We start from the raw sequence: 16739 nt of genomic DNA, 5'->3' as shown, positions 1-16739 counted from the left end.
TGGGTGTTATTCAATATCATTTTCGCTTAATTCTTAAAACTATCAACTGATTTATTCATAGGCTCAAAACTATTTAATGCAGAGGTCACTTACCGATTAGAATAATTTCAATAAAATAAAAACTTTTTACCCCGAAATTTTCTTTTGATCAATTTTGTTTTTCGGTCCCTCTGCTGGTTAATACTGCATATATTTTCCGCCTTCTCTTGAGGTGATTTTTTTACTTTCTTGGTGATCTTTGTTTCTTTCAATAATGATCATAACTTTCCCTTTGTTTGTGTTTAATTCCAATTTCTCTGCTTTACATAGATTTTTGCATTTTATATTCTGAATTCACAGTAAATGCTATGCCATTTGTATAAAACAAATTATTGAGTTTGTTGTTTCTATTTCCAAAATAAACAGCAACTTTCTCATTGTTTTACTCGTAACCCTTTTTTGAGAAATTCTTATGTTTTTCTTCTCATCTGTATCTAACATCTTACTATTGTTATGTGATTCCTTCTTGAACTTCTCTTTCTGTCAGCTTCATATTTTTAACATTTCTACCATCTTTCCTTCTACTTAGAGTGACCTTTGAGAGCCCAAATCCAAACGAACAATCATGTCCTTTCCACTTCAAAACAGCGTGCCAAGATTATAGAAGAAAATTAACTTTACTGCAGAATCAACTATAAATTAACAAAGAATATAAATTAAAGGAATCTAGAGTGGTGGAGATCATCAATAACAAAACAATTCTCAACTATTTTTCTCTCTAGCCCTTTGTTGACTGTGTTTGAATACGATAATATGGAAGGTGAGTGCACAAGTCGGTTCAATGAATAAAATTATTGTTCTTTTCCTTTTATATTTCTGGTAATACAGGAAACAAAAGAAATGAAGAGGCCGCTAAAACTCGCAATGAAAAGATTACAATACCTTTTATTGGTTCGAAAACTTTTGTGGAATGTGGAATAATTTTCGAAACAAAGAGGAAGAAAAGCACTTAGGCAGTGTCCAGATTCACAACCATTTGGATCCTCTCACTAACTTCCTTATACTGGAGCTCTGAAAAATGAAACAGAGGTAAAATAAGATTCAAACTTGCATGTTCCCCATTATATCACAGGCAATGCTGTATCGCTTCCTGGCTTTATTAAGAAAACGGTAGAACAATTGCCTTATATAATACCACTGCTCTAATTCGCCATCTTATTGTAAATTTTTAAATAAGTTGGTAATCAGAACAGGAACAATTTATAACTTAACCTTTTGATGTAAAGACTCTTAGATGTTGTAGTTTTTAGGATAAGAAAAACATTCTTCAGAAGTATATTACAGAAGATAATTTTGCAACAACACGCAGACAAATAATAATTGAGCGAATGTCATTGAAAGTATTATGGGCACATCTCAGTCTTTCCTTCCAAATTTAGAGGTGTTCTATATAATTGAACATTGTATAAGCATTTTATTCTATAAAATGGAAACGACATGAACACTTTTCTTTGAAATTACATGTAAAGTTGATAATTGGAAATAAGGATCAAGAAGAACTTTGAACAGGGTAAGGTTCATATATTTATGTATGATATGAAACAATTAACTTTCAATATATCCATGGCACTAGCACGTCCCGTTTTCCGAATTCAATGGGATAACGGGGAAGGAGTTGCCACATATAATTAAATCCTTCCCATCTTCCAGTTTATTGTGATTTCTTCGAAATAAATTGGACACCGGATGGTGACACTTTCTTCCAATCAATCTCTAAATTCGAAGAATAGAATTTTTTTATTTTTAGGATCAAGTAGAACCTATTTAGTTAGCTATAAAATAGGATATTTATATCAACAAAAGCTGACTAATTGGTTACAGGTGAGTTGAACAATTAAATTTCTATGTATCACTGGCACCGGTGAACATGTTTTCTCAATTCCATGGGATAACTGGAAAGCAGTTGCCATAAATAATTGAATCCATCTCGTCTGCCAGTTTATTGTAATTAATTCGAAATGAATTGGATCTAGGATGGTTATACTTTCTTCAAAATAACCTTTAATTCCGATAAAATGAAATTTTTATAATTTTTAGGATGAAAGACAACCTCTTCCAGTAGCTAGGGAACTATTAGGACACAACTGGACTAACCAGTTACGGTTGTAGATGATGGTGAGTTGAACAGTTAACTTTAAATGCATCTCTGGCACTTTCGAGCCCGTTTTCTGAATTTAATAGTATAACGGGAGAGCAGTTGCCACACATAATTAATTCCTTTTCATCTTCCCCCAGTTTATTGTAATTCTTTCGAAATAAGTTGGATAAAGGATGGTGACATTTTCTTCCAACAGAAAGCACAAATGAATTCGATGATTGGAAATTTTTATATTTTTCAGTGTCGAAGATAACAGTTACATCAGGAAATCTATTCCAGGATAATCGAACTATTTGGTTACGAATACATATAATGGTGAATTGAAGAATTAACCAATGTATCTTTGGCACTAATACGTTCCGTTTTCGTAATTCGATGGGATGATGGGGAACCAATTGCCATATATAATTAAACCCATTCCCATTGGTCAATTTATTGTGGTTGTTTCAAAATAAATTGGATATTGGATGGTGACACTTTCTTTTAAACCACCTCTAAATGTAACGAATAGATTTTTTTTAATTTTTAGGATCATGTTTAAGGCATGTTTAGTTAGCTATAGAACTATAGGAGAATTTATATAAGCAAAACCAGACTTGGTTGCAGGTGTTGATTATGGTGAGTTGAATGATTAACTTCCATTGTATCCTTGGTATTTCAGTACCCGTTTCCTGAATTCATTGGGACAACGGAAGAGCAGTTGCCATATATAATGAAATCCTTCCCATCTAAGTTATTGTAATTGTTTCGAAATAAATTGGAAACTTGAAATAAAGACTGAATTAGTTGAATTAAGATTTCTATAATTTTTAGGATCAAAGAGAACCGCTTCAAAAAGCTATAGAACTATTGGGACAATTATATGAGCACCACCGAATTATTTGGTTACAAATACAGAGAATGGTGAGTTGAACAATCAAATTTCCATGTATACCTGGCAATAGTGAACCCGTTTTCTTAATTCCATGGGATAACTGGAAAGCAGTTGCCATATATAATTGAATCCTTTCCATCTCCCAGTTTATTGTAATTGTTTCGAAATAAATTGGATACAGGATGGTGACACTTTATTTGAAATCACCTTTGAATTCGATGATATTTCCAAATTTTTCAGGAACAATAGGAATCTCTTAAGCGAAATATTGGGAATTTATTTGAATATATGAATACAATCAGATTATCCTGTTACAGATGTAGATAATGGTAAGTTAAATTCAACTGCTTGGTGATGGTGATTCTTTCTTTGAAATTAACTCTAAATTCGATGATTCGAAATTTTCATATTTTTTACGAACAAATTAATCCTTTTCAGATAGATATGGGACATTTATATGAATATACGAATACAACCAGAGTATCCTGTTACTGAAGTACATAATGGTGAGTATAATAATTGACTTTTAATGTATCCCTGGCACTATAACGTCCCGTTTTCGAAATTAAATGCGATAACGTGAAAGTAGTTGCCATATATAATTGAATCCATCCCATCTGCTAGTTTATTGTGATCATTTCCAAATGAATTGGCTAAAGGGTGGTGACACGTTCTCTGAAATCAACTGTGAATTCGAGAAATGGAGATTTTTAGATTTTTTAGGAAGAAGAACCTCTTGAGCGAGTTGCAGGACTATGAGGACATTCCTATCAGTAAAAGTTCAATTGGTTACGAATATAAACAAAGGTAAGTTAAACTCCATTGCTTTTCAATGTATTCCAGGCACTATGGCTTCTCGTTTTCCAAATTCAATGGAAAAATAAAGAATAGGTTGCAATACATAATAAAATCCTTTCCATCTGCCAGTTTATCATAATTGTTCCAAATCAATTGGATATAGGATGGTGACACATTCTCTGAAATCACCTGTAAATTAGACAAATCAAGATTTTTATCGTTTTTAGGATCAAATTGAACCTCTTCCGAAATCTATGGACCTATAAGGACAATTATATGAGCACAACCGAATTATTTGGTTACGAATACAGATGATGGTGAGTTTAACAATTAACTTTCAATGCATCCCTGGTACTACCGAACCCGCTTTCTGAATTCATTGGGATTACGGGAGAAAAGTTGCCATATATGATTAAATCCTTCTCATCTTCCAGTTTATTGTAATTGTTTCGAATTAAATTGGAAACAGGATGGTGACACTTTCCTTGAAATCACGACTGAATTAGAATCAAGATTTTTATCGTTTTTAGGATCAAAGACAACCTCTTCAAGAAGCTATGGAACTATTAGGACAATTATATGAGCACAACCGAATAGAAATAAATTGGATACAGTGTGGTGACTTTTTCTCCAACCTCTGATTTCTATGAATATGATTTATATATTTTTTTAGGATCAAAGAGAACCTTTTCCAGGAGCTAGGGAACTATTTGAACATTTAAAATAGCAAAACCAGACTTTTTGATTGAAAATGCTGGTGATGATAAGTTGAACAATTAACTTTCAGTGTATATCTGGCACTTTTCAGTCCGTTTTCCTGATCAAATGGGGTAACGGTAAAGCAGTTGCCACATATAATTGAATCCTTCCCATCTAACAGTTTATTGTGATTTTCTCGATATAATCTAGATGGAGGGTGATGACACTTTCTTTGAAATCATATCAAAATTCGATGGTTGGAGATCTATTAATTTTTCAGGATCAAGGAAAACCTCTTCATTGAGTTAGGACATTGATATGAAGACAACGAGACAATCCGATTACGGGCGTAAATAATGGTGAGTTAAAAAATAAAATTCTATTGTATCCCTGGCACTTCAGTACCCGTTTTCTGAATTTATTAGGATAACGGGAGAAAATTTGCCATATATAATTAAAACCATCCCATCTGCCAGTTTATTGTAGTTTTTTCAAAATTAATTGGATATAGGATGGTGACACTTTCCCTAAAAACAAAACGCCTCTAGATTCGATGAATAGAAATTTTTATATTTTTTAGGATCAAGGAAAAACTTTTTAGTTACTAATGGGGCTATAAGGACATCTATTCCAGGACAATCGAACTATTTGGTAACGAATATAGATAATGGTGAGTTGAACAATCAACCAATGTATCTTTGGCACTAATACGTCGCGTTTCCTTAATTCAGTGGGATAACGAGAAACCAATTGCCATATATAATGAAATCCTTCACATCTTCCAGTTTATTGTAATTGTTTCAAAATAAATTGGATCGAAGATGGTGACACTTTCTTTGGAATTGCCTCTGAATCGAATGAATGAGGATTTCTATATTTTTTAGGATTAAAAAGAGTCTCTTCAGTTAGTTATAGGACTATTAGAACATAACCGGACTATCCGGTTACGGATATAGACAATGGTGAGTTGAGCAATTAACTGGCACTATCAAGCCGGTTCCTGGAGTTCAAAGCTATAACTGTAAAGCAGTTGCCATATATAATTAAATTCTTCCCATCTGCTAGTTAATTGTGATTATTCCGAAATGAATTGGATAAAGGATGGTGACACTATCTCTGAAATCAACTTTGATTTTGATGAATGAAAAGGTTAATATCTTTTAGAAAGGAGAAGAACCTCTTTAGCGAGTTACGGAATTATTTTTATCAGCGAAACCAAACCAATTGGTTACGAATGCAAATAATGGTGAGTTAAATTCCATTGCTTTTCAATGTATTCCAGGCACTGTGGCTTCTCGTTTTCCGAATTCAATGGGAAAATGAGGAATAAGTTGCCATATATAATTAAATCCGTCCCATCTGCCAGTTTGTTGTAATTGTTCCAAAATAAATTGGATATAGGATGGTGACACTTCCTTTGAAATCAATTCTAAATTCGATGATCCGAACTTCACATATTTTTTAGGGATCACAGGGAACCTTTTAAGCGAAATATGGGACATTAATATTAATATATAAACACAACTACAGTAATCTGTTACAAAAGTACATAATGGTGAGTTGAATAATTGACTTTCAATGTATCCCTGGCACTATAACGTCCCGTTTTCGAAATTCAATGCGATAACGAGAAAGCAGTTGCCATATATAATTGAATCCTTTCCATCTTCCAGTTTATTGTAATTGTTTCGAAATAAATTGGATACAGGATGGTGACGCTTTCTTTGAAACCACCTCTGAATCTGATGATTCTATATTTCTAAATTATTTAGGAACAATAGGGATCTCTTCAGCGAGGTATGGGGCATTTATATGAATATACTAATACAATCAGATTATTTTTTTACGGGTGTAGATAATGGTAAGTTAAACTCCATTGCCTTTCATTGTATTCCAGGCACTGTGGCTTCTCGTTTTCCGAATTCAATGGGAAAATGAGGAATAAGTTGCCATATATAATAAAATCCTTTCCATCTGTCAGATTATTGTAATTTTTTCGAAATAAATTGGATAAAGGATGGTGACACTTTCTTTGAAATCAACTCTGATATGTCAAATGAAAAGGTTAATATTTTTTAGGAAGAAGAACCCCTTTAGCGAGTTACGGGACTATTTATATTTATGGATGCAGACAATGGTGAGTTGAATTCCACTGCTTTTCAATATATTCCAGGTAGTAGAACTCCCCGTTTTCTGATTTCAGTGAGAAACAGGGAAAGAACTGCCACATATAATTAAAACCTTTCCATCTGCCAGTTTATTGTAATTTTTTTCACAATAAATTGGATATGGGATGATGACACTTTTTCTGAAATCAACTCTGAATTCAAGAAATGGAGATTTTTTAATTTTTAGGATCAAGGATAACCTGTTCATTCAGCTATTGAACTATTAGGATATGTATATGAGCAAAATCAAACCAATTGGTTACGAATACATAGAATGGTGAGTTAAATTCTACTGCTTTTCGATGTATTCAAGGCACTGTGGCTTCTCGTTTTCCGAATTCAATGGGAAAATGAGGAATCAGTTGCCATATATAATCAAATCCTTCCCATCTGCCAGTTTATTGTAATTTTTTCGAGATAAATTGGATATAGGATGGTGACACAATCTCTTATAAATCAACTATGAATTTGAGAAATGGAGATTTTCATATTTTTTAGGAAGAAGAACCTTTTGAGCGAGTTACGGGACTATGAGGACATTCCTATTAGCGAATGTTCAATTGGTTTCGAATGCAGGCAATGGTAAGTTAAACTCCATTGCTTTTCGATGTATTCCAAGCACTGTGGCTTCTCGTTTTCCAAATTCAATGGGAAAATGAGGAATAAGTTGCCATACATAATTAAATCCTTCCCATCTGCCAGTTTATTGTAATTTTTTCGAGATAAATTGGATATAGGATGGTGACACAATCTCTTATAAATCAACTATGAATTCGAGAAATGGAGATTTTCATATTTTTTAGGAAGAAGAACCTTTTGAGCGAGTAACGGGACTATGAGGACATTCCTATTAGTGAATGTTCAATTGGTTTCGAATGCAGGCAATGGTAAGTTAAACTCCATTGCTTTTCGATGTATTCCAGGCACTGTGGCTTCTCGTTTTCCAAATTCAATGGGAAAATGAGGAATAAGTTGCCATACATAATTAAATCCTTCCCATCTGCCAGTTTATTGTAATTTTTTCGAGATAAATTGGATATAGGATGGTGACACAATCTCTTATAAATCAACTATGAATTCGAGAAATGGAGATTTTCATATTTTTTAGGAAGAAGAAACTTTTGAGCGAGTTACGGGACTATGAGGACATTCCTATTAGTGAATGTTCAATTGGTTTTGAATGCAGGCAATGGTAAGTTAAACTCCATTGCTTTTCGATGTATTCCAGGCACTGTGGCTTCTCGTTTTCCAAATTCAATGGGAAAATGAGGAATAAGTTGCCATACATAATTAAATCCTTCCCATCTGCCAGTTTATTGTAATTTTTTCGAGATAAATTGGATATAGGATGGTGACACAATCTCTTATAAATCAACTATGAATTCGAGAAATGGAGATTTTCATATTTTTTAGGAAGAAGAAACTTTTGAGCGAGTTACGGGACTATGAGGACATTCCTATTAGTGAATGTTCAATTGGTTTCGAATGCAGGCAATGGTAAGTTAAACTCCATTACTTTTCGATGTATTCCAGGCACTGTGGCTTCTCGTTTTCCAAATTCAATGGGAAAATGAGGAATAAGTTGCCATACATAATTAAATCCTTCCCATCTGCCAGTTTATTGTAATTTTTTCGAGATAAATTGGATATAGGATGGTGACACAATCTCTTATAAATCAACTATGAATTCGAGAAATGGAGATTTTCATATTTTTTAGGAAGAAGAAACTTTTGAGCGAGTTACGGGACTATGAGGACATTCCTATTAGTGAATGTTCAATTGGTTTCGAATGCGGGCAATGGTAAGTTAAACTCCATTGCTTTTCGATGTATTCCAGGCACTGTGGCTTCTCGTTTTCCGAATTCAATGGGAAAATGAGGAATAAGTTGCCATATATAATCAAATCCTTCCCATCTGCCAGTTTATTGTAATTTTTTCGAGATAAATTGGATATAGGATGGTGACACAATCTCTTATAAATCAACTATGAATTCGAGAAATGGAGATTTTCATATTTTTTAGGAAGAAGAACTTTTTGAGCGAGTTGCGGGACTATGAGGACATTCCTATTAGTGAATGTTCAATTGGTTTCGAATGCAGGCAATGGTAAGTTAAACTCCATTGCTTTTCGATGTATTCCAGGCACTGTGGCTTCTCGTTTTCCAAATTCAATGGGAAAATGAGGAATAAGTTGCCATACATAATTAAATCCTTCCCATCTGCCAGTGTATTGTAATTTTTTCGAGATAAATTGGATATAGGATGGTGACACAATCTCTTATAAATCAACTATGAATTCGAGAAATGGAGATTTTCATATTTTTTAGGAAGAAGAAACTTTTGAGCGAGTTACGGGACTATGAGGACATTCCTATTAGTGAATGTTCAATTGGTTTCGAATGCAGGCAATGGTAAGTTAAACTCCATTGCTTTTCGATGTATTCCAGGCACTGTGGCTTCTCGTTTTCCAAATTCAATGGGAAAATGAGGAATAAGTTGCCATATATAATCAAATCCTTCCCATCTGCCAGTTTATTGTAATTTTTTCGAGATAAATTGGATATAGGATGGTGACACAATCTCTTATAAATCAACTATGAATTCGAGAAATGGAGATTTTCATATTTTTTAGGAAGAAGAACTTTTTGAGCGAGTTGCGGGACTATGAGGACATTCCTATTAGTGAATGTTCAATTGGTTTCGAATGCAGGCAATGGTAAGTTAAACTCCATTGCTTTTCGATGTATTCCAGGCACTGTGGCTTCTCGTTTTCCAAATTCAATGGGAAAATGAGGAATAAGTTGCCATACATAATTAAATCCTTCCCATCTGCCAGTTTATTGTAATTTTTTCGAGATAAATTGGATATAGGATGGTGACACAATCTCTTATAAATCAACTATGAATTCGAGAAATGGAGATTTTCATATTTTTTAGGAAGAAGAAACTTTTGAGCGAGTTACGGGACTATGAGGACATTCCTATTAGTGAATGTTCAATTGGTTTCGAATGCAGGCAATGGTAAGTTAAACTCCATTACTTTTCGATGTATTCCAGGCACTGTGGCTTCTCGTTTTCCAAATTCAATGGGAAAATGAGGAATAAGTTGCCATACATAATTAAATCCTTCCCATCTGCCAGTTTATTGTAATTTTTTCGAGATAAATTGGATATAGGATGGTGACACAATCTCTTATAAATCAACTATGAATTCGAGAAATGGAGATTTTCATATTTTTTAGGAAGAAGAACTTTTTGAGCGAGTTGCGGGACTATGAGGACATTCCTATTAGTGAATGTTCAATTGGTTTCGAATGCAGGCAATGGTAAGTTAAACTCCATTGCTTTTCGATGTATTCCAGGCACTGTGGCTTCTCGTTTTCCAAATTCAATGGGAAAATGAGGAATAAGTTGCCATACATAATTAAATCCTTCCCATCTGCCAGTTTATTGTAATTTTTTCGAGATAAATTGGATATAGGATGGTGACACAATCTCTTATAAATCAACTATGAATTCGAGAAATGGAGATTTTCATATTTTTTAGGAAGAAGAAACTTTTGAGCGAGTTACGGGACTATGAGGACATTCCTATTAGTGAATGTTCAATTGGTTTCGAATGCAGGCAATGGTAAGTTAAACTCCATTACTTTTCGATGTATTCCAGGCACTGTGGCTTCTCGTTTTCCAAATTCAATGGGAAAATGAGGAATAAGTTGCCATACATAATTAAATCCTTCCCATCTGCCAGTTTATTGTAATTTTTTCGAGATAAATTGGATATAGGATGGTGACACAATCTCTTATAAATCAACTATGAATTCGAGAAATGGAGGTTTTCATATTTTTTAGGATAAAGAACTTTTTGAGCGAGTTGCGGGACTATGAGGACATTCCTATTAGTGAATGTTCAATTGGTTTCGAATGCAGGCAATGGTAAGTTAAACTCCATTGCTTTTCGATGTATTCCAGGCACTGTGGCTTCTCGTTTTCCAAATTCAATGGGAAAATGAGGAATAAGTTGCCATACATAATTAAATCCTTCCCATCTGCCAGTTTATTGTAATTTTTTCGAGATAAATTGGATATAGGATGGTGACACAATCTCTTATAAATCAACTATGAATTCGAGAAATGGAGATTTTCATATTTTTTAGGAAGAAGAAACTTTTGAGCGAGTTACGGGACTATGAGGACATTCCTATTAGTGAATGTTCAATTGGTTTCGAATGCAGGCAATGGTAAGTTAAACTCCATTACTTTTCGATGTATTCCAGGCACTGTGGCTTCTCGTTTTCCAAATTCAATGGGAAAATGAGGAATAAGTTGCCATACATAATTAAATCCTTCCCATCTGCCAGTTTATTGTAATTTTTTCGAGATAAATTGGATATAGGATGGTGACACAATCTCTTATAAATCAACTATGAATTCGAGAAATGGAGATTTTCATATTTTTTAGGAAGAAGAACTTTTTGAGCGAGTTGCGGGACTATGAGGACATTCCTATTAGTGAATGTTCAATTGGTTTCGAATGCAGGCAATGGTAAGTTAAACTCCATTGCTTTTCGATGTATTCCAGGCACTGTGGCTTCTCGTTTTCCAAATTCAATGGGAAAATGAGGAATAAGTTGCCATACATAATTAAATCCTTCCCATCTGCCAGTTTATTGTAATTTTTTCGAGATAAATTGGATATAGGATGGTGACACAATCTCTTATAAATCAACTATGAATTCGAGAAATGGAGATTTTCATATTTTTTAGGAAGAAGAAACTTTTGAGCGAGTTACGGGACTATGAGGACATTCCTATTAGTGAATGTTCAATTGGTTTCGAATGCAGGCAATGGTAAGTTAAACTCCATTACTTTTCGATGTATTCCAGGCACTGTGGCTTCTCGTTTTCCAAATTCAATGGGAAAATGAGGAATAAGTTGCCATACATAATTAAATCCTTCCCATCTGCCAGTTTATTGTAATTTTTTCGAGATAAATTGGATATAGGATGGTGACACAATCTCTTATAAATCAACTATGAATTCGAGAAATGGAGATTTTCATATTTTTTAGGAAGAAGAACTTTTTGAGCGAGTTGCGGGACTATGAGGACATTCCTATTAGTGAATGTTCAATTGGTTTCGAATGCAGGCAATGGTAAGTTAAACTCCATTGCTTTTCGATGTATTCCAGGCACTGTGGCTTCTCGTTTTCCAAATTCAATGGGAAAATGAGGAATAAGTTGCCATACATAATTAAATCCTTCCCATCTGCCAGTTTATTGTAATTTTTTCGAGATAAATTGGATATAGGATGGTGACACAATCTCTTATGAATCAACTATGAATTCGAGAAATGGAGATTTTCATATTTTTTAGGAAGAAGAAACTTTTGAGCGAGTTACGGGACTATGAAGACATTCCTATTAGTGAATGTTCAATTGGTTTCGAATGCAGGCAATGGTAAGTTAAACTCCATTGCTTTTCGATGTATTCCAGGCACTGTGGCTTCTCGTTTTCCAAATTCAATGGGAAAATGAGGAATAAGTTGCCATACATAATTAAATCCTTCCCATCTGCCAGTTTAATGTACTTTTTTCGAGATAAATTGGATATAGGATGGTGACACAATCTCTTATAAATCAACTATGAATTCGAGAAATGGAGATTTTCATATTTTTTAGGAAGAAGAAACTTTTGAGCGAGTTACGGGACTATGAGGACATTCCTATTAGTGAATGTTCAATTGGTTTCGAATGCAGGCAATGGTAAGTTAAACTCCATTGCTTTTCGATGTATTCCAGGTACTGTGGCTTCTCGTTTTCCAAATTCAATGGGAAAATGAGGAATAAGTTGCCATACATAATTAAATCCTTCCCATCTGCCAGTTTATTGTAATTTTTTCGAGATAAATTGGATATAGGATGGTGACACAATCTCTTATAAATCAACTATGAATTCGAGAAATGGAGATTTTCATATTTTTTAGGAAGAAGAAACTTTTGAGCGAGTTACGGGACTATGAGGACATTCCTATTAGTGAATGTTCAATTGGTTTCGAATGCAGGCAATGGTAAGTTAAACTCCATTGCTTTTCGATGTATTCCAGGTACTGTGGCTTCTCGTTTTCCAAATTCAATGGGAAAATGAGGAATAAGTTGCCATACATAATTAAATCCTTCCCATCTGCCAGTTTATTGTAATTTTTTCGAGATAAATTGGATATAGGATGGTGACACAATCTCTTATAAATCAACTATGAATTCGAGAAATGGAGATTTTCATATTTTTTAGGAAGAAGAAACTTTTGAGCGAGTTACGGGACTATGAGGACATTCCTATTAGTGAATGTTCAATTGGTTTCGAATGCAGGCAATGGTAAGTTAAACTCCATTGCTTTTCGATGTATTCCAGGCACTGTGGCTTCTCGTTTTCCAAATTCAATGGGAAAATGAGGAATAAGTTGCCATACATAATTAAATCCTTCCCATCTGCCAGTTTATTGTAATTTTTTCGAGATAAATTGGATATAGGATGGTGACACAATCTCTTATGAATCAACTATGAATTCGAGAAATGGAGATTTTCATATTTTTTAGGAAGAAGAAACTTTTGAGCGAGTTACGGGACTATGAAGACATTCCTATTAGTGAATGTTCAATTGGTTTCGAATGCAGGCAATGGTAAGTTAAACTCCATTGCTTTTCGATGTATTCCAGGCACTGTGGCTTCTCGTTTTCCAAATTCAATGGGAAAATGAGGAATAAGTTGCCATACATAATTAAATCCTTCCCATCTGCCAGTTTAATGTACTTTTTTCGAGATAAATTGGATATAGGATGGTGACACAATCTCTTATAAATCAACTATGAATTCGAGAAATGGAGATTTTCATATTTTTTAGGAAGAAGAAACTTTTGAGCGAGTTACGGGACTAAGAGGACATTCCTATTAGTGAATGTTCAATTGGTTTCGAATGCAGGCAATGGTAAGTTAAACTCCATTGCTTTTCGATGTATTCCAGGCACTGTGGCTTCTCGTTTTCCAAATTCAATGGGAAAATGAGGAATAAGTTGCCATACATAATTAAATCCTTCCCATCTGCCAGTTTATTGTAATTTTTTCGAGATAAATTGGATATAGGATGGTGACACAATCTCTTATAAATCAACTATGAATTCGAGAAATGGAGATTTTCATATTTTTTAGGAAGAAGAACCTTTTGAGCGAGTTACGGGACTATGAGGACATTCCTATTAGTGAATGTTCAATTGGTTTCGAATGCAGGCAATGGTAAGTTAAACTCCATTGCTTTTCGATGTATTCCAGGCACTGTGGCTTCTCGTTTTCCAAATTCAATGGGAAAATGAAGAATAAGTTGCCATACATAATTAAATCCTTCCCATCTGCCAGTTTAATGTACTTTTTTCGAGATAAATTGGATATAGGATGGTGACACAATCTCCGTTTTCTTAATTCCATGGGATAACTGGAAAGCAGTTGCCATACATAAATAAATCCTTCCCATCTGCCAGTTTATTGTAATTTTTCCCAAAATAAATTGGATATAGGATGGTGACACTTTCTTTGAAATCGCCTCTAAATTCGATGATTCGAAGTTTTCATATTTTTTTAGAAACAAAGGGAACCTCTTCAGCGAGATATGGGACATTTATATGAATACATGAATACAATCAGATTATCCTGTTACGGATGTAAATTATGGTTAGTTAAATAATTGTCTTTCCTGGCACTTTCTAGTCCGTTTTCTCATTTAAATGTGAAAACTGGTTGCCATATATAATCAAATCGTTCCTACGTACCAGTTTATTGCAATTCTTCCGAAATAAATTGGATGTAGGATGTTGACACTTTTTCTGAAAGCAACTCTGATTTGAGGAATGAAAAGATTAATATCTTTCAGGAAACAGAGGTACCTCTTTAGCGAGTTGTAGAACGATTAGGTCATCTCCATCAGTAAAAGCTATTTGTTCACGAATTTAGAAAATGGTGAGTGCTACAATTACTTTTCAATGGATCCCAGGCACTAGCACGTCCCGTTTTCTGAATTAAATTTGAAAACGGGTAAGGAGTTGCCGCATATAATTAATTCCTTCCCATCTGCCAGTTTATCGTAGTTTTTTCAAAATGAATTGGATATAGGATTGTGACAGTTTCTTTAAAATTGCCTCCAAATTCGATGACTCGAAATTTTCATATTTTTTTAGAAACAAAGCGAACCTCTTCAGCGAGATATGGAGCATTTGTATGAATATATGAACACAATTGATTATCCTGTTACGGATGTAGACGATGGTGAGTTGAGTAATTGTTTTTCAATGTTACCCTGGCACTTTCCAGTCCGTTTTCTCATTTAAATGTGAAAACTGGAAAGTAGTTGCCATATATAATCAAATCCTTCCCACCTACCAGTTTATTGTATTTCAAAATTAATTGGATAATGGATGGTGACACTATTAGGAAATCATGCCTGAATTCGATAAATGTTTATTCTTATACTTTTCAGGATCAAAGAAAACCTTTTTAGCGAGTTATTAGAACATTCATATTTAGTTACGGACGCAGATAGTGGTAAGTTGAACAAATAACTTCCAATATATCTTTGTCGCTATCACGACTCGTTTATCCAATCCAATAGGTAAACTGGAAAGCAGTTGCCATATATAATTGAGTCATTCTCTTTAATGAGTTCATTGTAATTATTTTTAAGTAAATTTATAAAAGGAAGATGACAAAATCAACGAAATCCTCGGTTAGTTGTGTCTATTTAGATATTTATAATACTTTATTTATATAATAGAATTCAATGTCTCTTTAAAGTTTTCATTAAATATAAGTTAAATAAATGTGGGTATTATGATAAAGATATCTTATATTGTCAAAGATACTCATGACTGTATTTATAAGAGAGTCATTTGTTACAATTAGAACACCTTCAAGGTATTCTGTTATTCGTTGAGTTCAAAATCTGCCTGCCGGTGCAAACATCAAATGACTATTATTCAACATCCAATGAGTGTAAATACTTCCTGTTTATCGTTACACCTTCTAATATATTGCATTTACTGCGATTACTACTTTAGAAATGTTGTATATTAGAGAATGTCAGTGGATATTACGAAATTTTTAAAAATTTATACTCGTTTTGAATAAGTGCGATGCAAGGTGGTTGAATGTGTTGCTTCGAGTTATTTCTTATTCGCCAAAATATATCAATCACATACCAGTTGGACGATTTCCAAACACCAGGCACATCGGATAAAATCAAATCGTTGATAAGGATAAATGAATGAAACTAAATGATAAACCACGATAAACTTAATTACATTCATTAAAGTTAATCCAACTTTTCACTATAATTGTGAAAAAATGGATGTGGTTTAAAGCCGATTCTGTAAAACATGTGTACGTGATATCGATAACACATGGCACCGAGTAACACTTACATTGATTGGCCCACATAAAAACAATAGAAGGTGGTATGCAAATACAATGAAAAAGGAGCAAATAACGATGTATACGGAAAATGAGAAAAACAGCGACCGAGGAAATGTAATCCCAGGGATAAAAGGACATCAGCGGCGGAGACATGCACCCGAAATACTTTTCATCAAATATCAGTAAAACAAGATTTTTTTAAACTAATTTCTTCATACAAAAGTAGTTTTATTGAGTGATTGTATGTACATGAACCACAAACCTTCAGTTGAGGTTGTTTCTTGTTCTTTATTATCACAGTTTCCAAATCGGCTGCCTTACTCGGTAACTAAATCTTAGATTTACATTCATATAAATATCTTTTCAGTCAACAAGACCAGATAACATTTATTTAAAAATTCGATTGATTCACAAATGGAATCTTAAGAATCATTCGTCGAGACCAGAGTACGAACTTTCCAGAAAAATATTGATAACGAAATGAGATAAACGCGAGAATAAGAACACTAAAGGAAAACCATTGGGAAAAATTATCTAAAGGCATGGAAAAAGACATGAATGGAAGTCCAAGAAGAATGTAGGGGATGCTAAGAAGAAACAAGCTG

This window comes from Diorhabda carinulata, chromosome 1 (assembly GCF_026250575.1).
Source record: "Diorhabda carinulata isolate Delta chromosome 1, icDioCari1.1, whole genome shotgun sequence".
NCBI lineage: Eukaryota > Metazoa > Arthropoda > Insecta > Coleoptera > Chrysomelidae > Diorhabda > Diorhabda carinulata.
This window is presented reverse-complemented; position numbering follows the sequence as displayed.